The sequence below is a fragment of the Rhagoletis pomonella genome, unplaced genomic scaffold (assembly GCF_013731165.1).
Source record: "Rhagoletis pomonella isolate Grant_MI unplaced genomic scaffold, Rhpom_1.0 Rhpom_scaffold_00002, whole genome shotgun sequence".
NCBI lineage: Eukaryota > Metazoa > Arthropoda > Insecta > Diptera > Tephritidae > Rhagoletis > Rhagoletis pomonella.
Window position 1 is genome coordinate 113,117,057 of NW_023458556.1, and position 12,643 is coordinate 113,129,699.

A 12,643-nucleotide genomic window follows, 5' to 3' on the forward strand; every position below is an offset into this window, starting at 1 on the left:
AAATATCATCAAACTCATTACGACATGGATAACCCTCTCCCCAAAATGGTTCAAGGATACAAATTAAATATTTTTTATCCGGACCTTATCGATAAAAATACTACACCCCAATATTTTTTGGTAAGCACACATACGCCTTCTGTTATTTATTTATGTATGTATTTAAGGTCTAAAGTTATATATGCTACAGGTATGAAAAATTACAAGCTATATATTTTAGTTACAAATTGAAAACGTAAAAAGAGCAAAAGTATACAATAATGGCTATTCTAAATTTTTCACAATAAATAGTTTGGGAAATGTTTAGTTATTGGCCCATCGTTTTTGTGGTGGGGGCGGAGGGGGAGGGGGCGTGGCCCCCCAAACCCCCCTCATTCGAAAGGGGACAGTCGCCACTTTACGAAAAAAAATTAACTAAAAAAAAAATTTAGGGAAAAAAAATTAACTAAAAATATTGTGAAATTGAGAAAAAAGCGACAGATAGAAATGTTGTAGTAATAGTAATATGATAGTATTTTAGCGCAGAACTTCTTTTTGCGTAGGCGGCCTTTGGCCGCACTTAGGGATTATAACCCTCACTACGTAGAATTCTCTTCTGTGTTGCCAAAGAAAGGGGGCTGAACACCTTTTGCAGAGAACACCTTTCTGCGTAGGCGGCCTTCGGCCGCACTTAGGGATTATAACCCTCACTACGTAGAATTCTCTTCTGTTTTGCCAAAGAAAGGGGGCTGAACACCTTTCTGCGTAGGCGGCCTGCGGCCGCACTTAGGGATTATAACCCTCACTACGTAGAATTCTCTTCTGTGTTGCCAAAGAAAGGGGGCTGAACACCTTTTGTAGAGAACACCTTTCTGCGTAGGCGGCCTTCGGCCGCACTTAGGGATTATAACCCTCACTACGTAGAATTCTCTTCTGTGTTGCCAAAGAAAGGGGGCTGAACACCTTTCGCAGAGAACACCTTTCTGCGTTGGCGGCCTTCGGCCGACCTTAGGGATTATAACCCTCACTACGTAGAATTCTCTTCTGTGTTGCCAAAGAAAGGGGGCTGACTGGGTTATATCATATTTTCTTTTGTCTCTCATCCTTCTTGTATATTTAGCAGTTTGACAGCTAAACGCCGCCATTTAATTTACATATGCAACCAAAGGCAGACGCGTGGTTTTGAGGGTGTTTTTATTTAATAAATTGTGATTGATAGGTTAAAATTAAAGTAATAAAGAAAGTTGTAACAAGTCGAATAAAGTTTAAAGTGAAGGGAAACAGTTGTACTCATTCAAAGCCTTAACAATGGGGGCATTTGCATTGTAAACCGTTTTATTTAAACCAGAGGTGGGCACTCACACTATCACACACATGCGCTTGTGTGCGAAGCAGCGAACCCAGTAAGAACCCTATCTGTTAACTAATGCATTATATACGCTTAGTATTACAAACAGTTTGGCTGAGAAATTCAAAAACTTTCCATCATTTTACATAGGGCCCCTGGAGAAAGCTAAAGCATAATCTTTTCACGTGTGAACAGTTTTCTCTTTCTTTTACATGGAATTCGCTATTGTATTATCCTATATGTAGTTGTCGCTTTTCAATCAAATATTATTATGCCCTTAATAACGTGTTATATAACGCAAAGAATGGCATATGAATATCGCTAATATTTCATTTCATTTCATTTCATTTATTAATAAAATCATTAGCACAATAAGATCAAAAGAATTATCTTTTATAGCGCAACAAAAAATTCATAACAGGACATACATATAACTAAAACAGCAAAAATTACTTAAGACTAAATAAAAGTAACATAATATAATTAACAGGGTAGTATTTTTAAGTGAGTTCTACAATTCCAGGACATATACTTAAAATAATACTTAATTAAACAAGTACATAGAGAGCACATCACAGGGACTGATGTGAAGCTAACGGAAATACGCATACAGAACATTTTTAGAGTTGCTTTTGTTTAAACTACTGCGAATATGGGATGGAATAGAGTTCCAGATGCGGATAGCATTGACAAAGAATAGCCGTGCAGAGCTGAGATAATTGTAGGTAGGAACAGTCAAGTCCTTTACTCGGTGGATTTGGGGAACGTTAATTTTTCATATAGATATTTGGGTGCCTTATCTGTCATGAGACGAAAAAGGAATACATAATTTCTAGCTTTAAGATATTCAGAAATTTCGCAGCCAAGTAGGCGCGTTCTCCAAGCGGAAATATGCTCATATTTAGCTAGCCCAAACACATAGCGCGTGATCTGGTTAAATACTACATCTATTTTGTGAGCTGATTGGGAATCTAACCTGCTGTAGACTACCTCAGAATAACAGATAATTGGCATTATAAGTTGGACTGCAAGTTTACGTCTGATTTCTATCGGTGTAAATGGAGCAGACATTCGTAAATTCCTTAAAGTATTATAGACTTTGCCTACAGTTGAATTCACATGGTCACTGCAGGTAAGGCCAGTGTTGATAATAAACCCAAGGTTAGTTACTTTTGACACAAATTTAATTGGTTTGCCACCAATGTGTAACGATGGAATAGTTGCTAGGTTAAGTCGTTTGTTACAAATAGGTAAAACAAAACACTTGTCACAATTAAGACGAAGACCATTTAACTGTGCCCAGGACCTTATAGACATCAGTTCTCTGTTGAAGCTTGCGCACAAATTCGCTGAGTCCTCCAGAGGAGCTGACATATAGAGCTGGACATCGTCCGCATAGGCATGCATGTTGGCGTGCATAGAAGTTCCCACGACAGCCGGTTCTACGTACCGGAATGAATCGGGTTTTACCCGACCAAGGGCTGTTGTTTCGGCGATCTAACCCCGTTTAGGTCGGCGAAATCCATCAAACGTTGCTCGATCCTAGGGCTACACCTTCTCCGCACCCTTCTGCTCAGGGCTGGCATAGAGTCAAACCCAGGGCCAGAAATTTACACCTGCTGCGTATGCCAGAGACGACTGCATACAAACTCCACTTCGGTCAGGTGCAATGCCTTTGACGGGTGGAGTCACCTTCGTAACTGCTCGGGTCTGCGTACCAGAGCTGTGTAATGATTGAATCAATTGAGTGTGCATTCTCATTTTTTTCGTTTCAAAATTGTGATTGTTTGATTTAAAAAATTTAACAACCACTCTTGAGATTGGTTACAAATTGTAAACACAAAATATGTAGTGTGTTATGGAATGGTTGACACCCATTCACATAGAGAATGTGAATGCAAAAAAAAAACTCAATCATGTATGATTGGACGTTTATGGGAATGCAATCTGTCATTATCATTCAGTACTAATACTATTTGTTGTATCAGGGTTGAAATTTTTGTACTCAAAATGTGAAACCAGAAGATTGCCATCTCCCTTAAAATAAGTAAACAAATCAATATTTGGTGCTAAAATATTTTTCTAAGTCTTTGGCCGAACTTCTGCTAAAACTTGAGGCATGAGTTCTGATTTTATAAGAAGAGTTTTCAAGGCAGAAATATACTCGAAGGTTTGCCATTGCGTGCCGAAGGACGACTGCTATTTTGGGCTATGATCTGACCAGGTATTTAACCATGGTCCTATGGAGTGGAAGTACGCACATGTAATCACTCTGCTACGGCGGCCGCCGTAAGTACATGCTATACATATCGTCGTTTAAAGTACAAAACCGCGTATCAAGAAAATGCAAAACCGCGTAATTGCATAAATTATTTTCTAGAGAGTAAAGTCACCCATATTTCAAAATGGTTATCTTTTTTATAAAGCAAACGTATTCTGGCTAGTATATTTCGGGACGAATGGATAAGAATTGAGCCAAGAGTTTTTGTGAGCAAATCCAATTTTTGGCAGCCAATGTCAGTCACACGGTTTTGAAGAATGACGATACGCGGTTTTGTACTTTAAACGACGATATATATGTACACATATTAGATTATTTATTCTCAAAATGCATGAAAACTATAGTATGCTTGCAAACAATTAATAACATTTTGTGATAAACAGTTTTACAAATGTATTTGCACTTCAAATTTGTATTTTAATAAAGTATTAATTAAATAAATTATTATTGTAAATTATTATTTTAATAAATAGATATAAAGATATTTATACTTGGCAACTCTTGGACTTTTCTTCATTTGTAACAAATGACAGACGTAAACAAAATAAAAAAATAATTGTATTTTTACAAATTTAAAGCAAACGGGCTTTCTTTACAAAAAAATGTAGTTATGGATCGAATTGCGCATATTTTTTTTACAATATCAAGTGCGCACAAGAAGTGTTAAACCACTAAATAGCTTAAAAAACGCTTTCAAAAATTCGAAACGAGAGTGAAGTGCAGTGTTCAATTGTGATCGAAATTGCAGGCGAAATGTGTGCGTGTGTAATTAATGTTTTACTTATTTGAAGAAATGTTGCCCGTTGTTATTAAAAATAAGGAAACCAAGACCCCCGCTTTCCACTGGTGGTTACATAATACTTGAATAGCTCCTTAATTAACATGTGTTTGTTTTGAGCACGCACGGCCAGTTAAACAGGCATGTCTGAATCGATTTCCTTCATCATTCTTAGCAATTTGATGTGCATTTTTATTGTTATGTGTTGCAAACAGACATTTTAGGAACTAAATAGGTTCTAAAATCTCTGTACACAAGCGCACTTATTTTTAACAGTTTCCAGTTTATGTAATATTAATCAAAACAGCTTTTATTTATTTTATGTATTATGTGATTTCTGGAAGCGTCGAATACAGAAAAGGGCTGTGACTGGGTTTATGTAATTTGAAATTCTATTGATGATTACTAATAATAATAGAAAGGCGCTTACATATCGACACAACTAAAAATTTCATATATTTCAGTAGAGCCAATTAAAGATTTTTTGTTTCGTAATTTAGCAATAATATGTCTTGGAACGTAATTATTCCGGATTATATGCAGTCATACTGTAAGCTTTCAAATTATGTATTTTTCTAAACCTGAAATTTTGAATTGTGCCGTTATTGCAGAGGACCACCGACATATGTTAGGGCTACTCCTCCGATTGTGGCATGCGCCTTGGCGTTGTCGCACAAAGGGGAGGGACCTACAGTTTTACGCCGACTCCTGCCGGGGGCCGACCACTATTACAAAAAACATTTTCTGTTTTTTTTGGCCGGAACTGGGCTCGGACGCTCACCCTGCGGAATGGTAGTGCGCACTTCTAACCACTACACCACAGCGATCGCTTAATTAATTTTAATCATTAATCGCGATTAACCATTTATTCGTTAATTTTTAGTCATTCATTGACTAACATTTTGTCGACAATACTCGCGTAAGATAGTCCCAAATTTTCACAAAAGAGAAAAGTGATTTTGTTCAAAACTTTTGAATGACGTGTTGACTGAACTTACTAATTCGGAATTTCTACTATTACTTATAGAGTAGGCTATTCATAAAGTCTGGGTAATGAAATAAAAATTTTTCTATTATAAGTTCCATAAATATAAGGAGACTTTTATTGTTTAATTTATTTTTTGCACATAAACTTGTATCTTGAACTTCTTTTTCCAAAAAGTGAGGATGTCAAAATTTCAATAGATATCGGAAAGAGATCTCCTAATAGATAAGTTCATGAAAATTATTCCAAACGAAAACTTAACATTGATAAAAAAATAATAACTAAATTTAACTAATTTATATTAGAGGTTTGAAGTTTATCCCACTGTAAGTATGAAATCTTCAGCTATGTGTTTCCATTGTCACTTTTTCGTAGCCATATCAACAGCCTGACAATTAAGAAGATTGTGACGTTTCATGCTACCATACGCAATATCTTAAATCCTTCAATTTTTATTATTAACCTTTTGTTTGTTAAAAACATTTTCTTCTTAGATTCGAAACTTGATCAAGCAAAATTGCCTTTGTGTTTGACTAAGAGATGCTCAATAAGCTCAGAATTGTAGTTCTCATTTGCATACATAACAATAAATTATTAATTTTTGTTTCACACCAACTCCAATATTGAATAGTAAAATATATTTTAATCTTACCCAAATAAACAACGATTTAGTTCAATGGTCAATCACATATAGAGTATAGGGTGGTAATGTGTTAAAGTTTCAAAGTTTTTAAACGTAAAATTACGGCTAATACCTTTTTAAGCGTTTTGTAATTTAACCAAAACTCATTAGCATCCACTCAAGCAAGGAATTATTTACTTTTCAACATGCATTAGCAGAGTGCACTTCTCTTTTGTTTAGAATTTGGTTGTCAAACACACTACATCGGATCTTTTGACAGATTTACCAGAATTTTCCACCAGGTAGCTTCTGACAAAGAGATGACCTTACGTACTCTCTTATTTGTCCTCTCAGTTGCCAGAAAACCAAGTACGATTTCCGGTAAAATCTGGAAATTCTGGTAAAAAATGGTAATTTCGGACTCATGCGGGTTCACAACTAAATAATATTGGGAATACTTTTGAGGTGTTTGAAGAGGGTTGCGACCTGTTTGAAACTAAATTTATTTATAAGAATCATATTTTGGCCTTGCCACTTTTGCTAAGTTTTGGCCGAGCTTCTCCTCCGATTTGTAGCGTGCGCCTTTGCTGTCACACAAATGAGAGGGACCTACAAACTTACGCCGAACGGCGATACAATTTTTATGATGAGCTATTTTTTTATTAAAGACACTAAGATTTTTAAAATATTTTCAATAAAATTTTATCAACCTAAATGTAAAGCTTATGCGAAGTAGTTATCTAATTTAATGAAAATTTTAAACATTTTGAAGATAAAACAAGAATTATATTTAAAACGTAAATGTTAATACAACTGTTTTATATATAATCCCAAACATATGATATAAAATCCCCTCTACCAAAAAACTTAAATTGGGTAACGCCGGTTTGAATTTTTACAATTGAGCAATTGTCAAAAATCTTCCTTTTTATCAAAAAGTTATTTACCAGGGTATCTTTGAACTAATGATTGGTACTGAGTTAAAGAATGCACACACATAAAAGATTGCAGCCTTTTCAATACTCATTCAGTGTTAAACCTTTTTTTGATTGGGCATTGGTTTTTTCAATCTTGCTATGAATATGTTGATGTGTGAATTCATAACTGCTTTGAGAGAATGGAAAATTCAAAAATTTTAAACCTCAATCCTAAGCGAAGAATAAGTAATGAAAACTGGATAGAAAAAAATTTTTGATTTAAAATTGAAAATGATTTCACACTTACACAGCTCTGCTGCGTACGCACCGACAATGGACCACGTCGTTCGTGGCCCCATGCTGTGCGAACCGGACCGCCTCCACAGCAACCCGCCACCCGCCTGGGCAGCAACAATCAACACACCCACACCCCAACACAACACAGCAATAGACACACAAACAAACACAATAGCACCCACACACCGCCGCCGGCAACTCCTAGTCCCTCCGACAATCTGCTCTGTCTGTCAGTCAAGAATATACCGTAACGTGACATCAGTCAAGTGCAACTCCTGCCTCGGCTGGTGCCACTTTAGGGCGTGCTCAGGACTTCGCAACACACGAGATTGGACGAGCGACTATGTGGGCCCCTGCTGTGCTGCCCCGTCGCATCCCTCCCCCGCGACGCCGCCAACCACCACCACAAGGCAGCACCCCCTTCTGCAGCATGTACAGCAGGGGGCCAGCAGGCAACACAACTCTTTAACAACACACATCACAATCGGTCTCCCAAGGCACACAAAGGTGCTACAATTTAACTGTAACGGACTCCAGAGCAAGATCGAGGAGATAACTGTCTTAATGGGAAGGCATGGAATATTAATAGCTGCGGTCCAAGAGACGAAGTTGCACGGCAATTCAACCCTGCTGAATTGCGCCGAATACAACGTGCACCGTCGAGATCGCGAGCGAGATAATGGTGGAGGTTTAGCGTTCATCACGCACCACACCGTGCAGTATCGTCTCATTGAAGCAGACATCGACCGCAGGGATACCACCCTACAATGTCAGGGTATTGCTATCCGGTCAGGCGATGTTGAGCTCGAAATATTTAACGTATACATACCCCCTGTCACCAGCTGCCCGGCAGAATATCACCCTGAAATAGGTGCGCTACTCAGAGGTGAAAACCGTATGGTAGTCGGTGACTTTAACGCGCACCACGATCAAGCGTGCCAAATGATCGTAGGGGAATACATCTGGCTGAGCAGATAGACGATTCGACATTCTGCACAATGAACGACGACGCACCCACCAGGATTATGGGCAGCTGCTGCAGCTCGCCAGATCTAACAATTGTCAGCGCTGGTCTGATAAACAGCGTATCATGGCGATCTATGCTGACTCTAGCATCAGACCATCTGCCCATAGTCATCTCGATTGATAAACCTGCTGACTTTGCTTCCGTGGATCACCGGACCTATATCAACTTTTCCAAAGCTGACTGGAAAGGCTTCACGGATGTTACTGAGGGCGCCTTCACTGCACTACCCATACCAACCGACGTTCATGTAGGTGAGCGTAAGTTCCGCAGGGTTGTCACCGCTGCTGCAGCTCGCTTCATTCCAGCAGGATGTATTAAGGATCCACGTCCGAATTTTCCTGCCGAAGCGGCTGTTCTAGCTGATGAGCGCGACAACCTTCGTCAGGCCGATCCCGGAAATCCCCGTATTAGGGATCTCAATTCGGAGATTCGTACATAAGCGGAAGAAATGGGAAGAGCATCTGAAGACCTGCAACTCGCCTCTGGTGTGAGCAAGCTTTGGTCAACCGTGAGGTCGTTGTCCAACCCGACGAAGCGCGACGACAGAGTCGAGATAGGCTTTGGTGACCACGCTTCTTCGGACCCGGAGAGATGCGCGAGCTATTTTAGCCGGCAGTTCATTCTGCATCCTCCGGTGGATAAAGCCAAACGTCGAGTGACCAGAAGGCTGCACAAAATGCCAAAACCTAGTGCGGCTCTTGGTTTCACCAGCGGTGAGGTAAGGGTAGCCATCGGGAAGGCGGAAGCCTCCAAAGCCATTGGACCCGACGGAATATGCATGTTGATGCTGAAAAATTTGGGTCCTGCGGGAGTAGCGTACCTAACGAGGTCCTCAACCTGTCTATGGCCACTCGTCATTCCAGACATCTGGAAAATGGGGAGAGTGGTCCCACTGCTCAAACTGGGGAAACCAGCCAACAAAGGAGAGTCTTATCGCCCGATAACTCTCCTCTCCCCGGTAGCGAAGACACTTGAGGCCCTGCTGCTCCCGTACTTCACAAACCACCTGACCCCAGCGAAGCATCAGCATGGTTTCCGTAAAGTGCACAGTACAACAACAGCACTTAACGCCATAAACACTCAGATAACTCGTGGCCCAAACCGAAATCGCCCCTGTGAGAGAACTATTCTAGTAGCGTTGGACCTGTCCAAGGCGTTCGACACTGTCAGTCATTCAACGCTACTAGAAGATATAGAGGCCTCCTCACTCCCACAGGGACTCAAACGGTGGTCGGCGAATTACCTGAGTGGTCGACACTCGTCAGTAATCTTCAGAGACAAAACCAGCAAGCCACGTAAAATTAAACAGGGGGCACCACAGGGTGGTGTGCTGTCCCCGCTACAGTTTAATTATTACATATCAAAGCTTCCTCAGCCACCAGAGGGTGTTAATATAGTCTCATATAGTGACTATTGTTCGATCATGGCGTCTGGGAATGGAATTGATGACTTGTGCTCAAAAGTAAACGGTTACCTCTCCGAACTTTCTCGCTTCTTCACTGCAAGGAGCCTAGCCCTATCCCCTGCGAAATCCTCGGCAACCCTTTTCACCACCTGGACGAAGGAGGTCAGACTGCCACTACACTGCTACATCACCTTCACGACGAGGCCCAGATGCTCCCGGTAAAGGAGCATAACTTAATGCTTTGCAAGCAGTTCCTCGCTGGGAGCTACAGACGTGGCCATCCCAGCGGGCAACTGCTCGCGGAAGAGCCCTCGCCACGGCACGTCAGGAGCCATCTTTACGAACTGACAGACGAAGTCCAGAGGTATATTAAACAACCTCTGGACCCGACAACCTACCGACAGGCCCTCAACGGCATTCACAGGGAATCAGTCTCAAGTTATGTAGACTCCCGCCCTGTGAATGCCGTTCTAGGCACACAACCACCGGACGTGGACGGGACAGAACTTTGTCTGCCTCGGGAGACCCGCACAACAATAGCCCAACTTCGCTCTGGCTATTGCAGCAGGCTCAACAGCTACCTGAGTAGAATCAGCGAGGATGTGCCCAACCAATGCCCGGCATGTGGAGAGTCGCCACATGACTCCCGGCACCTCTTCACATGCCCTGAGAATCCCACTCAGCTGACGCCCCTGTCCCTGTGGACAGCCCCTGCTGAAGTCGCACACTTCCTGGGCCTCCCCTTAGCTGAAATAGCCGACAACGATGATGGATGAACCGTCCCGAACGGGGCTTAGTAGCCGCTACAACAACAACAACAACATGGCTAACTGAATCAAAGGCTTTAGAGAAGTCCAGAAAGCATAGTAGAGTTAAGTGGTTCTTGTCGAACAGTATTGTAATGTTATCAAGTATCTTTACCATTGCAGTAGAGCAGCTATGATGGGGTCTGAATCCGGATTGAAATGGGGATATAAGGTTGAATTTACCGATGTGGGAAGAGATTTGTTCAGATAACAAAGATTCGAAAACTTTAGACAAGGCTGGTAGTATGCTGATGGGTCGGAAATCACTAGGGCTGGATGCGGATTTATTTTTGGCTACAGGAAGCAGAGTAGCAATCTTCCAGGCATCGGGAAAACAGGACGTGGTGAGACTATGGTTTATTATGTGTGTCAAGGTTTGCAAATTAATCGGTAAGATTACCTTCACAAATCTAATCGGAATGCCATCCTCCCCAATTGCGTTGGACCTGATCTTAAAAACAGATTTCACCACATACATCTCGCTCACAGCAATGAACTCAAACTTTTCGCCAGCAAAAGAGACCGGACAGGAGGCTACAGAATTGGTCGTAAGGGGACAAGATGAAGGCGGAGAAGCAAAGGCAACGCTAAGCGTTTCAGGACTCAACGAGCATTCTGATTTCTCACTGGCATGGACGCGGAGTGTTCTCAGATTTCGCCACAATACATTATTAGGCAGTGAGGAATCCAGCTTATTCATAAAGAATTTTTCTTTTCACGTCTTATAACCGAGGTAGCTTCATTCCTTATTGTTTTGAAAGCACTCCAGCTCTCATCTGTCGGGTTCCTTTTCCATATGTTATAATATTTATTGCGTTTTTTAATCGCTGATCGTACCGCACCATTAAACCAACGGCAGGAAGAAGACCTGTCACAGGTTCGGGTAGGGACATGAGTGAGGAGCGAATTTAATATATTTTCGTTCAGGAAACGGAGCTTCTCATGGACCGTGCTGAGACCCCAGCAATCGGACCAATTGATCTGCAACAGGCCACTGAAAAGGTTGTTGACATCTAAGGAACGGTAGTCAAAGAAGTTAAATACATAGGTATTGTCGTCATAGTGATCAAGCTTAACGTCAAAAGAACAAAATATCAAGTCATGATCAGATATAAAATATATTTGGTCAAATTTCAAAACAATAGAAGGATCAGATACAGCAAAGTAATCTAATAAGCTGGGACAGCAATTGCTACCATATCTTTTGGGCACCGACATATTTACCATAGACAACCCAACACAGGAGATGTCATCTATTAAACGAGCACTGGTAGAATCAGGACATAACAGGTTCACATTGAAATCAACACAAAGAATTATATGGTCATAATCTACAGAAACCGTGGACAGAAAATTAAAAAAGTCATATAGGCTGAAATACTTATAGGGATTATACACACAAGACAATAGGATTTTGGACGAGGGGCTAGACATTTCGACAGACAGGTACTCCACGCAGCTTCTTTCTGAATGTGACTGCGAAACCTGTTTGGTTTTTAAGAGCTTTTTGCAGTAAATAGCAACTCCACCACCTTTTCTGTCTACCCTATCAGAACGAAACAACTTATAATCATTAATATCATAATGGACACTGCTTACATTGTACCTGAACAGCGCCTCAGATACACATATAACATCGACTGGAGACAATTAAAAAAAAACAATGTTCAAACCCGTTTGTTGACCGCACATAATGTTCACCATTGCGTCTATTATTTAATGGTAATAAGCTAATCAATTGGCAACGCGACCAGTGTTGCCGCGAATAATTTTTAGAGGTAGCCAAATTCCTTTAAAAAAGGGCTAAAAAGAGCTAAAGTCGTTGTGGCTAAAAATGGTAGCTAAAATTGTTTACTTACATATCTGTGTTCATATGGAAAAGTAGCTTATGTCGAAAGGCTGGCTTTAGTATAATGCGGCATTCCCTTTACTCTTTAACCGGCAAGGAATTTTTTGATGAGACTTAATAAGAATATTGACTTGCTAGTATCGGAACTACTTCTTGCACGTTTATTTGCCAAAAGTTCTACAACAGATCAGCGCCAGTGAGTCATTCGTAATCGTATGCTGCGAATGCCGATTTATACTAAAGCCAGCCTTTCGACATAAGCTACTTTTCCATACGAACACAGATATACATATATATGTATGCACGCAAACATTTTCAATAAGTAATGGTATAGAAAAACAATGAACTC

At 40.6% G+C, this 12,643-nt stretch overlaps 1 protein-coding gene across 1 annotated transcript in view; it reads left to right on the plus strand.

The window, feature by feature from the left end:
* LOC118734350 (MAP kinase-activating death domain protein-like) overlaps positions 1-12,643 on the plus strand; it is a gene marked incomplete at its 3' end in the record, with an annotated part of 178,888 nt that overhangs the window by 15,509 nt on the left and 150,736 nt on the right.